Below are 6,153 nucleotides of genomic sequence, written 5' to 3'. Positions count from 1 at the left end.
CGCGTCCTCATTGTTCCCACTGATATGGGCGGTTAAATTCAAAGTTCAAAATTCAAATGACCTGAATGACACGTGCAAATGACGTGAATGGTGCATTTTGTTGGCTGTTTAAATCAGAAATTTTATGTGTCTGAAAAAAAAAAAAAGTAATGCAAATCTGTTTGATCTGATAACATGCCTTAAATGCAGTTGACTGTTATGTGTTATTATGCGTTCCGTGAACAAAAAGCGTTATCGTTCATTGATCAGAGAGCTGTCCATTGTGCTGATTTTGTTCGAGACGATGTGCATTCAAATGTGCACTTAAAGAGATAGTTCACTTTAAAATGAAAATTCTGTCATTATAGGCTACTCACCCTCAAGTTGTTTCAAACCTGTATGAATTTCTTTCTTCTGCTGAACACAAAGCAAGATATTTTGAAGAATGTCAGTAACCAAACAGTTAACTGGTCCCATTGACCTCCATAGTATATATTTTTTTCTTACTATGGAGGTCAATGGGACCAGTTAACTGTTTGGTTACTGACATTCTTCAAAATATCTTGCTTTGTGTTCAGCAGAAGAAAGAAATTCATACAGGTTTGAAACAACTTGAGGGTGAGTAGCCTATGATGACAGAATTTTCATTTTAAAGTGAACTATCTCTTTAAGGCCCAGACACAAGTTTCACACTTGTAACATTCACATGTTAAGCATGTTTTGTTGACTTATGGTTAGGCCTGATGTTCTGTGATTTTTAAAAGTAGCCTCAATTAGGCCTGCATAAAGTTGGAAGTTATTTGCTGTTGCAAAGAATCATTTATGAATGCACTTCTTAAATAATTGTAAATAAAATACAATATTAAAAAATATTTACATTTTATCAGTTGTTATTGAAACTCATCATTGCCTGGATTCCGGAACACACAGAAGATGGCATTTACTGCCGAGGCGTGTGTGGGTTAGGGCAGGCGGACAGGGTTTTGGGGAAGGGGGGGCTCGGTTGTCCTTACCTACTCTAAGGGGAGGCTCACATTCACCCAATTTGAAAACCCCTGGTCTAAGACAAACCAAATGAATTGTGGTTGCAGTGTTAGATCATACTTTCCGTGTTACCCACACAAGTGTTTTAAGAATTGACAGTCGCTGTTGTCAGAGTATTAAGTATGTGACTTTAAGTGTATGGTGTATGCTGAGAACAGTGGTGTATGCTAAGCACTTGTGTACTTGAACCTCTGTTCATTATAGTTCATTATTGTTTTCGTTATCAAATTAAAGAAACAGTCATCGTCTGCCTCCTTCCTTGACAGCTGTCAATTCCCTTAGTAAAGTAGAGTACAAAACAAAATAAATGTTATGTATAGTACATTTGAATACCTTTTTTACATGTGATGGCATCAGCCATTTGCACTTTGGAGGAGGCTGTATCTCGCATCTTAACACCAGCTTCAATGGAAAAAAGAACTGCCCCTACATGAGAACAGGACTCTGACAAACTGAGAAAAGAATAGAATAGACATTTCTTAATTAACCACAAACTGAACATTGTATTTTGCATGGTTAATCTATGAGTGTGCAGTGCACTGGCGATTTGTTTAAAACAATAAATAGAACAAGCAACACTAACAGCTAACATTTAAGTTATACAAAATACAAACGAAAATAACTTAACTGAGCTGTAATTACTTCTCCACGTCTTTAGTGGTGTTTCGGCGGACCTTTGAGAGTGGTTAACCTAATAGCGTAAAGTAAACAACCGTAAAAGAAACGTCGAGAAGCGCCGCAGTGTTGAATGGTTGTGGTTAAACGCTAGGCCATCCGTAAAAATATTCTTGTTTGCCGTAACCCGACCGACCCAGTCAATTTAGGTCCGACCCAAATATATATTTTTTTCCCTTTTAGTCCGACCGACTTGCCGATTGTAAACTTGCGTTAAGACCGACCGATTTTTTTTTACTCTTCAAACAACTAATACAAATGCAATACAATTTATATTAATTATATTTTATTGTGAATAGGCCTACATAGGCTACAAACGTAGGCTATGCTCTTTCTTTTAAATAAAAACCCGTGGCGTCATCTATGATTATAAGGGCTGTGTAGGCTGTAGGCCTATGCGAAATGAAAGCGAAATCGCGACACTCAGATCCATGAAAAATATGTTTTAGTAGGCTAATTCTATAAATTACACTGCGCAAACCAAAAGTAGGCTAATATACCCACTGGATGAAGAGGGATCGGCTCTCCACAGAACATAATAGCATATTCATTTTTATTTTATTTTTCATGTTCGCATTTATGAGGAAGAAACATGTTACGGACGTGACCGCTCTGGAAGCGGCACTATTAAAACTTCAGAGATCTCAAACAGGCATTTAAAACACCAAATATTAAGAATGGGCATATCAAGCAAAATAAAATTCGATGATTGATCGAAAATTGTATCTCTCCCCCCACATGCTCACTGGCAACGCTCCGACAGTAAATTTCTCTGTAGGCTACCCTACTGTCTAATAGGCCTGTGTTGTAGCCCGCAGTCATTAAAAAACGATTTAGTTTCATATTCATGTTTAAATAAAATAATATATATTTTTTAAATTTCATGTTGATTATATGAAAAGTGAATAGCATGAATAAGATAAGATGATCCCGAAAATATCGGAAGACAAATGGAGTGGACAGACATGATTTTAACCACTTCATTAAGTTTGTTTTTGTAGAAAGTCTGTCTTTAAAGTGAATTTCGTTTTGTATTAATTGCATCTTAATTTTGATCAATGTTTAATAAACCAATTTCCTGTATTTAATAAATAAGAGGTAGGCTAAATAAGGCAATATAATCAGGACACGGAGTCGCCGGCGCGTGAACTGGTGCTGGTCTCTTAAATGAACCGAAACTCAGCGTATAAGCTACTTGCCTCACAGGCATGAGACATATATAGGCCTATATAAAAAAGCATGAAATGTACACTTTTAAACAAAACAATTCAAAACGAAAGGAAACAGACTGCTCTCTGCTTATGTAGCCTAATGAAATGTGCATTTCTCTCTGGCGCGTTCACTACTGCGAAGATCGCGTCAGCATCGTCAACTTCATCTTTGACACAGAAAACACTTGTTTATTAATAAACAATTGAAATGTCTCCTTGATATATTTGACATACTAATAATCATTACTTTTCCCAGTTCTGACAGCTTAGGCGCGTTATTGGCAGCGCACCCGTTACATGAATAGGCCTATAATATTACCGCTATAATATTATTCTTTGGTGTTCAGTTTATACAGGTTTTCTAATTGTTATTTAATATATATATATAACTTGGCACGAAGTTCTGGAAAACTGTCAGTGAAGTCCCGATATGCAAATTTGACCCAAATTATACATTTTTGTTTTTACATCGAATCTCGAAAAAAATAATATAGACCAACCAACCTTTTTTTTTTTTTTTTTTTTTTTTGCTGTTACGGCAAACCAAAATATTTTTAAGGATGGCCTTACGGACAAAAAAGACGTCACTCACGAGGGCGAAAACCAAACGACAGTCATTGTGGAGCATCTTGGTACCGAGATCGTGGACCCAACCACTTACAAAAAAGTTGTATGCCTCCATACTTTTGTATGCTTTCATTTGTTGTCTCGAGTAGAAGGATGTCTGTAGTACAAGGTAGTTGCTGAAATCGTTCAATCCAGTTGAAAAATCGCTCCTCTTCATAGCGTACGGATCACGTCCAACATATTTTTCGATTTTTTTGTTTATATCTTTCTCTTGTAATTGCGTCTAAAGTAGCACAGTACGGACTTTCCTCCATCTCGTCCATTACGCTCTTCACTTCCTGCCCTCCATCTGAATTTCGCGCGTCATCACAATCACGTGACTGCAAACCACCTATAACTTTATTCTAGAGCTGCTATAAAGCCAAAACACTTAATTTTAATTTCCTATTATCAATGTAAAGCTGCTTCAATCTACACTGTTAAAAGCGCTATATAAATGAAGATGACTTGACTTGAGACTCATTGTTCTGCAATATTTTTGTTGTCAACAAGGGTTATTAACAAGTGCATGGTCACATTTAATAGAAAACCTTTACAATTTAATTTTTTTTTTTTATTTAAATAGAACCCAGAAAAAGAATGCAATTACCGGTAATTGATTTATTTTGTTATTTTTCATGACTAATGTGACACAATGACGATTAGAAAGAATATATAGAAGGTCATAAAATTATGTTTTTTATGTTTCAAGAAGTTACAAATCAAAACGTGACACAAAAGCCTAATCTGTATACTTGGCAGCAACCTTTCATACAAATACTTGGTATAGTTTTGTCTCAAACTGAAACAAATATGCTTTTTGTATTCTGCCAGTTGAGACCTTTTCAACAGTAAATAAAAAAAAAAAGACTCCTTATGAGGCTTTTACAGACCACATTTCAAGTAAAGGTCCTTTCACACTGGACACGATTTTGACGCATGAATAATTTGCGCAATGGTTTTATTTTTTGATCAGCTGTTTGTGTAATGAGTGCTTCCACACCGAACGCGAATGTGCTGCGGCAAAAAAACGACTTATTTTTTTTTCGCTTCAATTTCGATTTTTTTTTACTTTTGCGGCGACAGATCACATACTACAAGGACAACGATTGTGTGGCGTGGCATTGCCAACCAACACGGTTATCACGACAGTGAGTATGTTGTGTGATAGATTTAGTCGTTGTATATAGTCCTGTGCTGTGTAGGCTAGCAGGCTAATCTACATTTGGGATAGAAAGCTAACACTATTATTATCAAAGATAATTATTATTATCAAAGAGAACTTTGAAAATGTAACAAAATGTAGTGTGTCTATTTAGGGCTGCTTTTAGTACTACTATACATTCTTTGTGTGAAATCTACAGTTTCTAGTCGAATGATTTTAACTGGTTACTTCGTGTGTTACATGTAATGTGTATTGACATTACAAAACGCACTGTGTTTAGTTGAAGACGCAAAAAAACTGGAAAAACCTCAGGGACACCAATGTGAGAAAAAGGAGAGGGGAAAAGGAAACTAAAAGTGGACATTAGCATTCAGACTCTCTGTTCTTTAAGATTGGGTGCACCCAAAACCTTCATTTCTGACTTTTGAAGAAATTTTTTTTTTTTTTTTTTTGGACAGATCATATGTTTATAAATAATAAAGAGTGACAAGCCGTAACAGGGAGATAGGGAGGTACACAGACAGACGGTCAGACAGACACACGGCCAAACAGACAGACAGACAGACAGATAGACAGACAAGAGGAGTTATAAGTGTGGGATTGGTATGTCTGTAAGTGTGTGACTGTTAGGTGTTAAGGCAGATATTTTGGAGGGGGGGGGTAAAGATGGTTGGAGTGGAGGGGTGGAGATGGGGTGAGTGGGAAAGCACGTGGCTTACATTAGCTGTTGAATTTGTAGAAAGGTTATGAGAGGATTCCAGGTTTCTTTAAAGGCAGATATATTGTTCTTTTTATGAGCTATAGTTTCTTCTGTCAAAATGAATTCTGTAATTAGGTTAGTCCAATGGATGAAATTACAGGATGATTTTGATTTCCAGTTTTGAAAGATTTTTTTTTAGCGATTGCTAGAGAGACAAGAACTGGGGCTTTGTATTTGGAGGGGATGGAGGTTTCTGAAGTATCTCCTAGGAGACAGAGTGCAGGAGACAGTGGAACTCTGCAGTCCAGGATCGAAGATAGTGTGTTGGTTAATGTGATCCAAAGAGAGTGAACAGGCTGGCAGAGCCAGGTTGCGTGGAGATAGGTATCTGTGCTCCCAGAGGTGCACTGTGAACAGGTGTCTGTGTCAGATAATTTCATTTTAAATAGTTTACTCTGAGTGATGTGGATTCTGTGGATGGTTTTATATTGTATGAGTTGTAAATTGGTATTGGTGGTCATAGTAAAAGTGTTCCTACAGATCTGTGTCCAGAAATCCGGGTCGGAAGATAGCATGAGGTCAATTTCCCACTTCCCCTTGGGCAGGGTTATTGTGGGGTTAGATGAAGCGATGATGCTGTAGAGTTTAGATATAAGTTTTCTTGGGTGGTTGCCTATCTCTAATAACTTACAACTTATTTTAGAAGGCTGTAGGGTGTTAGTTAAAGTTATTTTGCTTTGAATTAAAAATTTAAGCTGTTGGTAGTGGAGAAA

Source organism: Scardinius erythrophthalmus (genome assembly GCF_964197995.2).
Source record: "Scardinius erythrophthalmus genome assembly, chromosome: 4".
NCBI lineage: Eukaryota > Metazoa > Chordata > Actinopteri > Cypriniformes > Leuciscidae > Scardinius > Scardinius erythrophthalmus.
The sequence above is the reverse complement of the archived record's forward strand: the minus strand, read 5'-3'. Positions refer to the sequence as shown.